Genomic DNA, 13274 nt, shown 5'->3' with positions numbered 1-13274 from the left:
TTTCTGATCAATAGATTGTTACAGAATGGTTACTTCCGATGCGTTTGTCATACCGCCATGATCCTCAAAAGTTTCAGTAATGGCAAGGTTTACTTAGAAGAAGGTCAAAATTATACGTCCTGATCTTGGTTTGTTTTTTTCAGAGGCAAATGCCGTAAACGACATGTTACTTTGAATGCTAAATTGTTGGTAAGCTCGATGAAAAAAGGTCACAAAGATTTTGATAAAAAAACACAAAAAAGTAGTCCGGAAAGGAGCCTTTCATAGTGGACGCCAGTTGTTTGGATGAATAATTAAACTAATGAATAAGTTTTTGTACATTATTTAATTTTCAATACCTTTCTACAGTTTTGTAGGTATAAATACTATGACAAAAACTCAAACAACATCAAGGATGTCGGAGCAATAGGTATGTGTTTTCTGTACATCCTCATTCAGTAAGAAGAAATATAGGGAAAACTGTTTAGCTATGTGTGCATGTTGAATGCTATTTTGCAAATAGGAAGGTTGTTTGTACAAAACAGACAACGCAAAAACAATAATCTCCTGAGACATGTAAAAAACAAACATGTAGATCCGATAGAAGAGGAATACAAAAGTAATGAGTTTTTTGACACTTCTGATAGTATTGAGTCTTCAGAATTTGAAAGACGTGATCAAATCAGCTTTGGGAGCAGATTCAGAAGAAAGAGAACAAAGAGAGACTAAAAAAATGACACCAAAATAACTCAAGAGAAGGAAAGCTCATCAATTAAGAAAAACACTATTTCACTTTCAGATATATTGATGATGTTCTTTCCATTAACAATGCGAACTTTTCTGATTGGGTTCCATTTATATATCCATCAGAACTAGAAATTAAAGAGACAACAGACACGGCTTCCTCCGCCTCATTTTTAGACTTATACCTCGAATTTGACATACACAGTCATCTTAGTACCAGAATCTATGACAAACGAGACGATTTTGATTTTGAAATTATCAATTTCCCCCACCTTAGTAGCAATATACCAACTTCACCTGCATATGGAATATACTTTTCCCAACTTATTCGGTATTCAAGAGCTTGCAGCTCCTACTCAGACTTTGTAAAACGTCACCAATGTCTGAGCAGAAAGTTGATGAACCAGGGGTATGTCAAAGAACGTCTCGTCCTTTTTCTAAAAAAGTTCATCGGAAGGTACCCAGAACTTGTTAATAAATATTCCGTATCAACTTCACAAATAATACACGATGGTCTTGGAGTATAGATTTTGCGTACTGACGTTGTTTATCATCTTAATAACTTGTTATATTATTCTTTTATTTGTCTTTATTAATATTACTTTTACTGTTAAGTCTGTTTTTTTAAATATCCTTTTTGACTTAACTCTGTGCTTATGTATCCCATCATACTTTGAACGACACAATTATTTTATGATGTGACTCTGTACCTATGTATCTTGTCATACTTTGAATGACAAAATTATTTTATTTATTAATAGTACTTTTACTGTTAACCCACTTTTTTGTGATATACATTTGACGTGACTCTGTACTTATGTATCCCGTCATACTTTGAACCACACTATTATTTTATTTATTATTACTTTATACTGTTTAGTCAGTTTTTGTTATATCTATTTTGCGTGACTGTATTTATGCATCCCGTCATACTTTAAACGACAAAATTATTTCATGTCTACCTGTGCGAATTTCAAACGCGCAGTTTTACATTAGTACTCAAAACCCTCCTTCCTTGATGGGTGCATTTTACTTACACAAATAAAATCGTATAATATAATCAAAATGAGGATGTTAATTTGATGTGTGCTTCTTCGTTACATTTGTTGTTTTCATAGTGATTAAGATGATAACACAATGTTGACTGCTGTACCGCTATTTTTGTCATTTTTAACTATTGTGTCTGTTTGTTTTGTTCACGCATCGGTGAAAATATAATGGAATGTGATACGACTGTCATACAAGTGAGAGGTTTAGCTAGCTATAAAATCAGGTTCAATCCACCATTTTCTACATTTGAAAATGCCTGTACCAAGCCAGGAATATGACAGTTCTTGTCCATTCGTTTTTGATGCGTTTTGTTATTTGATTTTACCATGTGATTATGGACTTTCCGAATTGATTTTCCTCTGAGTTCAGTATTTTTGTGATTTTACTTTTAAATAGGAAACTTCAAATTTCGGGGAAAAAAATGATGCATATGTTTTTTTTATATATCTAAATGGCTAGTTTTTAGTATGAAACTTATGTACATATACTTTTTTATCGAGACAATTCTTCAATATGTCCAAATTAAGAAGATTTGTCTTTTAATTGTTCGACTCCCTTCTTGAATATGTGCAAATTTAGAAGAAAACTAAATACTTTTTTTTGTCTTTTGGGAGCCTTTTATAGCTGAATATGCGGTAGTGGCTTTGTTCATGGTTGAAGGCCGTACGGTGACCTAAAGTTGCAATTGATTGTGTCATTGTGTCACTTATGGAGATTTCTTTCAACTTTTATTACAATTAAATACGAAAAGTCCCTTATTAAATTGCAAAGTCAAAATCTCGAACACATTTAACGGATGGAAAACAACTGAATACGTATTTATGTGGAAAGCAATCGTTTTGTAAGTCAAATGATTTACTCTGGTAAGATCGTTGTATCCACATTTCTATGAAATCTTGTTCTAACGACTTCGGACTTGTCATTGATAGAAGTAATAAGCAAGAAAAGATATGGCATTTATATCTTTACGCAAAACCCTTATGTGCTTCACAAAATCCAAAGCAATGGCACACAGGTTGAAACGCTGTTCTTTATCCGTACTTGACCAATTGAAACAAATCACGAACATTCTAATATGGTCCTAGCATATCGAGGTCTGTACTTGTGTGATAGCTGTAAGATACGCTACACCTGTGCACCGACAGTTACTTACACAGATGCAGTATAAAAGGAACACAATACATTTATTGTTTTATCTAGAACTAAAAAGGACATGGTAATTGTTTTACAAAAAGGACACTTAACACGTCAACTATACCAAATAGGGCACATACATAAACTAGAAAGTAACTGATATTTAGTTTTTCTCATTAAACATGTTAAGTATAATAGTCCAAGAGATGAGCAACTTTAATAAATTTAAACAATGATCTACATGGAAATATATACATTAATCAAGGTGAGCTAACCAAAAGTATGTAATGTTTTTTAGATCAATATTCTTTCGTTTGCTGTGCCATTCATGAGTTCGTAGTCATATTTATATATTGTAAATCCGGATTTCGTTCATACATGTAGCTGGTCAGTTTGTCGAAATCGATCTCTACTAAAAAGTCTTCTTGAAAGTATTTAAATAGCCGACGAAGAAAATTTACAAAAAATGTACCTTGTTTTGGCACGTCATTTGGAAAGGAATATGAAGTTTTTAATGTAATAAATAGTTGATAAATGGATTACAAATTTGCTGCTGGCAAATTTCATAACGTTCTAATGAAGTATTTTGCCGAAACAAACAATGATTTTCTGTAAGCTCTCGAGTCTCGCGGAAGTGATAAATGTCGTCCTCATGAAATAACATGCAACCACCTTAAAATAATATGCTTGTCGCCCTTTCATCAGAAAAAATGAATACTGAAACTCGATCTGAATCCAAAAACGCGAAAGGTCACATGGCGTCATTTTTTTTCGGAAGTAAAAGAGCATGGCGTCCGAAAAAAGGACATGGCGTCCACGAAAAGGGCATGGCGTCAGAAAAAAAGGGCATGGTGTCGCGGCATGCTACATTTCTTAAGATAAAACAAAAATATACTATACTGGGTAAGAAAATACTATTACAATGTGTCCGCCACACGTTAGGCCATTTGGCAATCTGCACCGGATGATAAAAAAAAAACCTGCACCGGTGAAACTATCGACGTCACACAACAATCGCTTTTTAATTCTGGCGTCAGATGTTTTGTGTCATGAAGTCAAAATTTTACGGGAACCCTTGGTATGTCTAGTAATGTTAGACATATAGCAATGAGGTGTGTGTAATTATATAATACAGAAACAAAACATTAATAAAATTGAGAATGGAAATGGGGAATGTGCCAAAGAGACAACAACCCGACCATAGAGCAAACAACAGCAGAAGGTCACCAACAGGTCTTAAATGCAACGAGAAAGTCTCACACCCGGAGGCGTCCGTCAGCTGGCCCCTTAACAAATATATACTGGTTCAGTGATAATGAACATCATACTAAACTCCAAATTGTACACAAGAAACTAAAAGTGAAAATATACAAGACTAACAAAGGCCAGAGGCTCCAGACTTGGGACAGGAGCAAAAATGCGGCGGTGTTAAATATGTTAAGACTATCACGGACCACATCAAGACGATTTGTCTTATGTCTCGGTCACAACATTTTTTTGTTGTGGAAGATCTATAAAATTGTTGTCATGGCACTGTTGTGCAAAAGGTAAAAAAAATCAAAAAAAAATATTTCGAGTGATCACATCAGCTACGACATGTCCATGATGGGTACACAACAGAGAAAAAAGAGAATTGTGGTTGTACTGTCGTAGCTAGATAAGTCACAAGTCGGTCGTGCGACAGTCGTACGACATTCGTGAGTTGTTTAAGACATTTTTCAGGTTTTCATGTCATGAGATACACGTGTTACTGTTGTGCCACAGTCGTACGACTGTCGTTTCACGGTTTTAAAACATACCAGGATCCATCCGCATGAATCCAACGAAATCACCGGCAGATTCCCGCTCCAACTTTTGTATCAGTGTATACTATACTGTCCAAACATCAGGCGCCGTTTGATCCTTGGCTTAACCCACTAACGTTGGGCGTTTCTCGGGTTCCTATCCTGTTCACGGGTTCTAAATAATGCTAACAAGACCATATTTTGCTCATGTTGGAGTTCGGCAAGGTACATATTCAGAATACATAATTGTATTCTTGTAAATAAAACGAAAATATGTTGCACGACGAACATAATAGTGTCGTATGACAGAAAATCAATGTTGTGCGAGCATATTACGAGATTTGGTATTCGTAAATCAATCGCGCGACTGTATCATGAGTGTCTTGCGACAGTCGTGCAACAGTCGTACGATCGTTTTATTAAAATGGTTTATGTTAGTACCCACGACAATGTGTTTATTGCACGACAATCGCACAACTGTGGTAAGACACTCTCACGACAGCCACCAGACAGTGACACGACAAAAAATTGTAAGGCAAAAAAGGTTCCTGTTCAATTTTCTTACCACGACACATGACATCGCCACGATGCTCAACTTATCGTGTGACTGTCGTATGATGATCACAAATAACCTGCAATTTGGTCAATTTTTATGCTGTGGCGCTGTGTCCGCATGAATCCAACGAAATCACCGGCGGATTCCCACTCCAACTCTTGTATCAGTGTATACTATACTGCCCAAACATCAGGCGCCGTTTGATCCTTGGCTTAACCCACTAACGTTGGGCGTTTCTCGGGTCCTATCCTGTTCACGGATTCTAATTAACGTAGTGACCAGGTCTTTAGATACATGTTTCTTTTATTGATTGTGATTAGCTTTGATCTAGATATCAGTTACTGCTACATTTGTAATACTCTAAAATGTGTCCATAGTGTATGTTTCGTTATTGGGGTGCATGTGGTTTATGACTTGTTTTTCGGCTTTTTCTCGGACTAATGAGTTAAAAAAATCAAAATATGTTGATAATATTTTCATATGTTGTGCTTTTACACCATTTTCCTATGTACATTGTAAAGAGGAGGGTTAGGGGCCCCAACACTTGTTTAACTCCACTACATTATGTTAACTTTGTTTCTGTCCTAAGTCAAGAGACTGCCATTCAGTGGTTGACGTTTCTTTAAGGGATGACTGTAATAATTATTTTTCTGTCTATGAAGAAATAACATAAAAAGTGTGGTGCAGACTGAATAACCCGCGTAGTGTATTATTGTAAAGTGTGCACCACATTTTGGTGTTATTTCCAATAGACAGAAAAAATTTTTAACAATTATTTCTTTATAATATTATTCTTAAAACCATTTTAAACTGGAATAAATAATGAAAAAAACGTTAACAAAGTCACGGTCACATGACAAAATTATGTCTATGAGCTGATAAATAAAACGATATCAGTAAATCAGAAGACGCGTTACTTCCAAAATTAATTTATTGCTGTGTAGCACATTGATCATTGTTGATCATTGTTTTTAAAAATATATCTATCAGTTAGCTTCTTGTTTATATTTTTTTTTCATATGTCGTTTGTTGACTTTTTATAGCTTAATATGCCTATTTGTTAATAGTGGAAGGGCGGGCGATGACGTAAATTTGTTCACGTGTTAATGTCATTTGGTCTCTGGTGGAGAGATTGCTCAGTGACATTCATACCAGATTTACTCATTTTTATATGTATAAAAGTCCTCTGTACCTTTAATGTTGATCAATATTTGTTTTGTTAGGATTAGTTTCAATCATTACTTTTAAAGGTTAAAGCCTTGGCGCCTTGTTTAGGCCACATAGACCAACGGGAATGACCAGACGAACGGTCAGACATAGATTACAGTAGGTGACAAAATATCCAAAGCTTAATGACGTAGAAAAAAAAATGGTGGGTTAAACAAATGTAGTGACATTTATCTATCATGCATATAGAAATTCTCAAATAAATGTATTGATATTTTCTTGGTATCCTAATAGTACATAATTTTAGTATATCTTATAATAATATAATTATAATGTACATACAAAATTGAAAAGAGTTGTACTAAATACATGGCACACTAACACATATCATCAATTATGTTTTTATAAATTATTTCTTAAAATAAACTATATACCAATCTAATACTGTGGATTCGTTTCTTTTCACGGGTAGCGATTTTCGTGGATTTAGGAGAATTTGCATTTTCGTAGATATTTTATTTCATGATTTTGTATTTGGCACAAAAGAGGGACGAAAGATATAAAAGGGACAGTCAAACTCATATATCTAAAACAAACTGACAACGCCATGGCTAAAAATGAAAAAGACAAACAAACAACAGCACACATGACAGAACATAGAAAACTAAAGAATAAACAACACGAACCCCACCAAAAATCTAGGGGTGATCTCAGGTGCTCCAGAAGGGTAAGCAGATCCTGCTCCACATGTGGCACCCGTTGTGTTGCTTATGTGATAACAAATCCGGTAAATGGTCTAATTCGGTAGGTCACATTCATGAAAGGGAAGGGAATTGTAATTACTAAATAAGGAACATATCCGATATCATTTGTGAAACGGTTATTCCATAACGGTCAACCAACTCGTGATGGCGTCCGTAAAATGTACGAAGGGATGATTTCAACTTCATCATTTGGAATTCTTGGTTTAAAAGCTTCCTTGTGAGCAGCAACCCTCTATCAAGAAAATCATGATAGGAAATGCAAGCACGGGAATATCGTATCGATTGGGAGATATATACCCCGTGTGCAGGTGCTGCTGGAATGTTGCTACTTAGAAATGGAACGTTCACAATTAGAAAGCTGAAATCATCACTTTTGTCGTAAAGTTTTGTTTTCAACCGACCCTCATTGTCAATTTCTAGATGTAAGTCAAGATATGAGGCCGACTTAACTGTATCTGTAGTATCTTTTATCTCTAGCTCGATGGAATAGATGCGTTCCACATAGTCACCAAATTTTGAATTATTTAGTGAAAGAACATCATCTATATAGCGGAAAGTAGAGTTAAAGGATATTGCTAACTTCTGATCTTTCTTCCTAAGAGGTTCCTGCATGAAATCAGCCTCACTATAATAAAGAAACAAGTCGGCAAGTAGAGGGGCACAGTTTGTTCCCATTGTATTACCGACAGTCTGTTGAAAATCACGTACACTTTTTGGAATTTTGGGTCCTCAATGCTCTTCAACTTAAAGTTTGTACTTTAACTTTTGAGTCTAATGTAGATGAAACGCGCGTCTGGCATATCAAATTATAATCCTGGTACCTTTGATAACTACTTTTCAAAGTCTGCATACAAGACTATAATAAATTTGTAGTTCGTTAAACGTTTAATGTAATGGATCACAAGCGATAATGATATCCATAAAAAAAATGGATTGTGGTTATTTTAATTATTATTATTTAATTTCAAAATGTTGCAAGAACTAGCAATGTGGTTTGAATGTTGACATATATCATATCAGGAAACATATATCCTAGTCTTTAGTTTTCTATGTTGTGTTTTGTGTACTATTATTTGTCTATTCTTACTTTTCATTTTTTTAGCCATAACGTTGTCAGTTTATTTTCAATCTATGAGTTTGACTGTCCCTCGAGTACCTTCCGACCCACTCTTGGGAAATTATCTACTGTCCTTATTGCGTACACGAGAAAAAACACACAAATGACGCGAATGGCGTGAATTTTTTAATTGTTAAATAAGGCAATTGAAAAAGAAGTTTTATTGTTTTGAATTCAGTACATAAGCTACATGACAGACTGTGATGAACAGTGCATTTGAGATGTTTGTTTCAAACAATAATTAGGCTGATTGGCAAAACGTGTATACATTCTGTAAAAATGTTAAATGGATAATAAATTAATATAAAGAAGTAAGAAGTAAACAGTCTTTATTTCAAAACAACAAACAATTATGCAAAATAAAGCGATTACCATTTGTTTTATTTTGATTGGATAGGGGAAAAAATGTATCCACATAGTCAAAAATCACTGTTGCAGAACATGCGAATCTGTAAGTAATCACAGAAAAGCTATGAAAATTTATCAAAATGAACAAAATTGATGACATATATACATTATACACTGACCACAGTAGTTATCATTATTTCAAGGACAATCATCCTACAGTGTACCCTTTTTTGTCTATACATGCTTTAACCGTAGTCTTTAATTAATCAAATATAATTGTTTAACGGGAAAGATTGTGCCTGATTTTCATATGATGAAATCATAATCTTTCAGTCAATTTAATTGAAGTCTGGAGCTGGCATGTCAGTTAACTGCTAGTAGTCTGTTGTTATTTATGTATTATTGTCATTTTGTTTATTTTATTTGGTTACATCTTCTGACATCAGACTCGAACTTCTCTTGAACTGAATTTTAATGTGCGTATTGTTATGAGTTTACTTTTCTACATTGGCTAGAGGTATAGGGGGAGGGTTGAGATCTCACAAACATGTTTAACCCCGCCGCATTTTTGCGCCTGTCCTAAGTCAGGAGCCTCTGGTTTTTGTTAGTCTTGTATTATTTAATTTTAGTTTGTTGTGTACAATTTGGAAATTAGTATGGCGTTCATTAACATTGAATAAGTATATATTTGTTTAGGGGCCAGCTGAAGGACGCCTCCGGGTGCGGGAATTTCTCGCTACATTGAAGACTTGTTGGTGACCTTCTGCTGTTGTTTTTTTCTATGGTCGGGTTGTTGTCTCTTTGGCATATTTCCCATTTCCATTGTCAATTTTATCTATCATTCAATAATAAATATCTCAACCAAACGAAACGGTTTTTTCAATATCATTTTCGCTATGAATGAAGCTGACTTTCAATTGACTCCTCGTTTATGATTTGAATGTTGGTCGAACATTTTTCTTTCTTGTTCTCGTTGTCGTCTAAGACGGACACCCATTCTCGTGCCTACAGATATAAAACAAAATACAAAACGTGAATAGTGGATTATTAAAAACAAATAATCTATAAAAATGTATTTCTATGATGATATATTTCTAAACACACATTTGCTCTGAGCATATACCTATCTCTAATAATTATTCAATTGCTATTGATTAATTTTGAAAATGACTTGAAATTAGTTTGATTCATTTGAGCAGATGAACAAAAAAAAAAAAAAAAAAAAAAAAAAAAATAAAAAAAAAAAAAAAAAAATAAAAAAAAAAAAAAAAAAAAATAACATTAGGATCAATCGTATGGTAGTTTTTGATTGAAAGTACACAATATGCACAATGACCTTATGAAAATAAATTCGAATAATTCTTATCAAAGCAGCCTTTATCAAATTGTAATAGATCAAGGCTGTCAGACAATAATAGTCTGTCACATTGAATACGAGAATAACAAAACTCAGTACGTTATATTTTTAATTTACAAATTTACAAATCGCACCTACTATTTGAAATGTTATTTTATTGTTTCACATCTAATAAAAAAATGCTGTATTATTTTTTTCGGTGACGAAACACGAGTATCGCGTTCAAGGTTTTAATCCGGGTATTTATGATTAGTTTATTCCCTTTACATGATATAATACAATTTGGAATAGTACAATAGCATTTCAAATTGTTGATTCGACTTACGGGTGAAACGAAATTCTAAAATATATTAATAATAATAATTTTGCTATGTTTGATTTTGATCGCACACTGGAAATTATCATAAGACCGTTTTCACAGGTATAAAAGTAATTCGATCATTTATCGCATGCAACAAAGTGAATAGTAGCCATATAGATATTTTCATGATTATATATCCCGTCATTCTGGTGATTTTCCTGGTAATAGACGAATTAAATTGAATATCAGAACATTTGAATTGCAACTCCTAAATATTATTGACAAACTCAAACTCAACAAACTCAAGCTGCAATCATCTTACTTAATCAAAGTTAACATACATAGACAAACACTTTCAATCAAAATCTAATAGTTATCATTGCAAAGGAGATGCGAACGATATCAAAGGAAAACTTAATGACAATTTGACCATGGCGCGGCCAAAAAGACAAATAACACTACACCAAAAACAACATAGAAAACTTACGAAGGAGTAGCACGAGCCTAAATACAATCGGGCTATCTCATGTGCTTCAACTGGGTAAGCAGATCATTCTCTACATGTGACAAGGTATTTTAGTACTGTTTACGTACAGTAGTAACGTATGAAGAAATCTATGTTAAGTTAAAATTGACAACTGGAATCTTTCTAATCTTGCAGAAGTATGCCAAACATATCATAAAGCATGCACAAGATCTATTTAAATAACAAAGATATCTAACTTACATTAGTAACATATGATGAAGCATGCGCAAGATCTATTTAAATAACATATCATAAAGCATGCGCAAGATCTATTTAAATAACATATCATAAAGCATGCGCAAGATCTATTTAAATAACATATCATAAAGCATGCGCAAGATCTATTTAAATAACAAAGATATCTAACTTACGTTAGTAACATATGATGAAAACCATGTTAAGTTAAAATTATCAGCTGGAATCTTCCTGACCATGTAGATGCATGCCAAACATATCATGAAGCATGCACACACCAACATTGTTATAAGCACAGGTAAATGTAAATCAGATTCTATTCTTGATTCAACCACGTGATCTTTTTGAACACTTGTGAAGTTAAGTTCTAGCATTGAAGCGTCAGTAGTATCTGAAAATAGACATAACAGAAGCGTCTTGAGCTATGGATTTGATATCAATGTATACTCCTTTTTTTGTCTTCAAAAAATAACAAATGTAATACAACATTTACAAAATCTGACATAAATTAGTACAAATTTACAAAACACTTAATTATCACTAGACTGTGCCGCAAAAAGCCCACTAGTTCTTATTCTTGAATTGGCGCCAATCCGTATCTGACGAAATCCTTTATTTTGAATAATATTTTTCGCTTTTATTTCAAGTGCAACGTGCAGGTGTACGTCATTTGTATAGTTATTATTCAGGTTTGATGCAATTTAATTAAGAATTGCAAGTCTTTACTTATGGTACTTATTGGTTACAGGTATAATCATGGATATATATATATATCTAACAACTGAGTATTTATTTTGTTTTTGCTTTGCCAATTTTCGAATCCGGACAGGCTCGCTAACTGCAACGAAGAAATAAAGCAAAAGGAATTGAACTCCCATGTTTTCTGCCTCTATAATGGTAATGCTATACTTCTTAAGACCCTCTTTTATGAACATTATGAATTAGACAACAATAAGACGGTTTCTCTCGTTTATGCGCATCAAATTCACTGGAACTCTTCTTAAGAAAAATAGTGACAACAACAACAAAATCGATACGATGAGATTACACTATGTGCTGACTTTTTATAACTAAAAATCACACAAATTATCAATTTTAGAAAACTGTCAATATTCTAAAGGTTTACCTCAATCGTTAAGCATACAATTCCACGTGAATTAAAAAAACATATGAAAAGCTTTAAGGATTTAGAAAAAAATATATTTTTGAGAGAAAAAAAACATTCAGAAATTATAAAATGAAAATGAACAGTAATAAAATATTTCCTTAAACATTGTGTTAAATCAATGCATAAATAATAACACAAGGGAAACCTAAAAAATATTTACTATACCTAAAGCAGCCATATTACAGTGAGATGTTAATCGTTCTGAGTGCCAGACAAATATGGTGATGTATTTAAGGCATTGAGACTCAATATAACCCCTGATTATCAGATTATGCAAGATGTAAGTCATATTTAAAGGTGTTATCCTCCAGTTATGACCTTTCTCTACCACATTTTAACACGACTTAGATATATAACCTTAATCTAAAAATATTAACAAGAAAACAAATAACAGCAGCTGTAGTAAAAGAACCATGATGAAAGATATTTTATGTATGTTTTTAATTACGAGTTGTGTTCATCTCTATCGTTCGTCAACAATAACTGTTGATTTTAATAATTCATTTTCTAGTAAATATATTTATTTTATGTTAGTTGAGGTGCTCTTTTTCTGCATACGAAAGAAATGCAATATTATGTGATTTGTTGATGACAATTGTATCAAGTATATGAAGTATGTACAAAAATCATTCTTGATGATGTATCAAACAGTATATTATTCAGATGTCACGGATAGCAAAGTTTAGTCGAAAAAAAAATATGATACAAAATACATTGAAAGTTTCAAATCAATACAGTCTCGTTGATGTGTTCTTTATCAGACTCCCGTCTGTGGCCATTTCTGTTGGCTGAAATATGTTCCCATTCCACTAAACTGTGTCTTTAGAAGTAATTAAACTCATATTTGAATTAATTTTCTTTGATTAAACCAATAGTATTGTGATGTTACTTGGGATAGTCACAAAGCACTGATTAGTCATAAAAAACTGAGCAACACAAAATCTATATTCCTAATGATTATGGTACTCGTATTCAAAGGAATATGTTGCCTTAAATGTTATTTCACTTCGCTTTTATTTTATGCCTAGGTGCAGTCGTTTGCCATTCGGTATAAAAAGACGAAATTTGAACCTATATTTTAAAA

General features: G+C 33.2%; 1 long non-coding RNA gene across 1 annotated transcript; it reads right to left on the bottom strand.

Moving 5' to 3' along the window:
* Positions 1–8607: 8607 nt before the first annotated feature.
* On the bottom strand, positions 8608–12431 carry LOC143060227 (uncharacterized). Its single transcript, XR_012973958.1, has 3 exons — positions 12356–12431; positions 11199–11413; positions 8608–9648 (listed from the first exon to the last, which is right to left on the bottom strand). It is a non-coding gene; the product is annotated as an uncharacterized LOC143060227 (long non-coding RNA).
* Positions 12432–13274: the final 843 nt, after the last annotated feature.

The sequence above is a fragment of the Mytilus galloprovincialis genome, unplaced genomic scaffold (genome assembly GCF_965363235.1).
Source record: "Mytilus galloprovincialis unplaced genomic scaffold, xbMytGall1.hap1.1 HAP1_SCAFFOLD_92, whole genome shotgun sequence".
NCBI lineage: Eukaryota > Metazoa > Mollusca > Bivalvia > Mytilida > Mytilidae > Mytilus > Mytilus galloprovincialis.
This window is presented reverse-complemented; position numbering and strand designations above follow the sequence as displayed.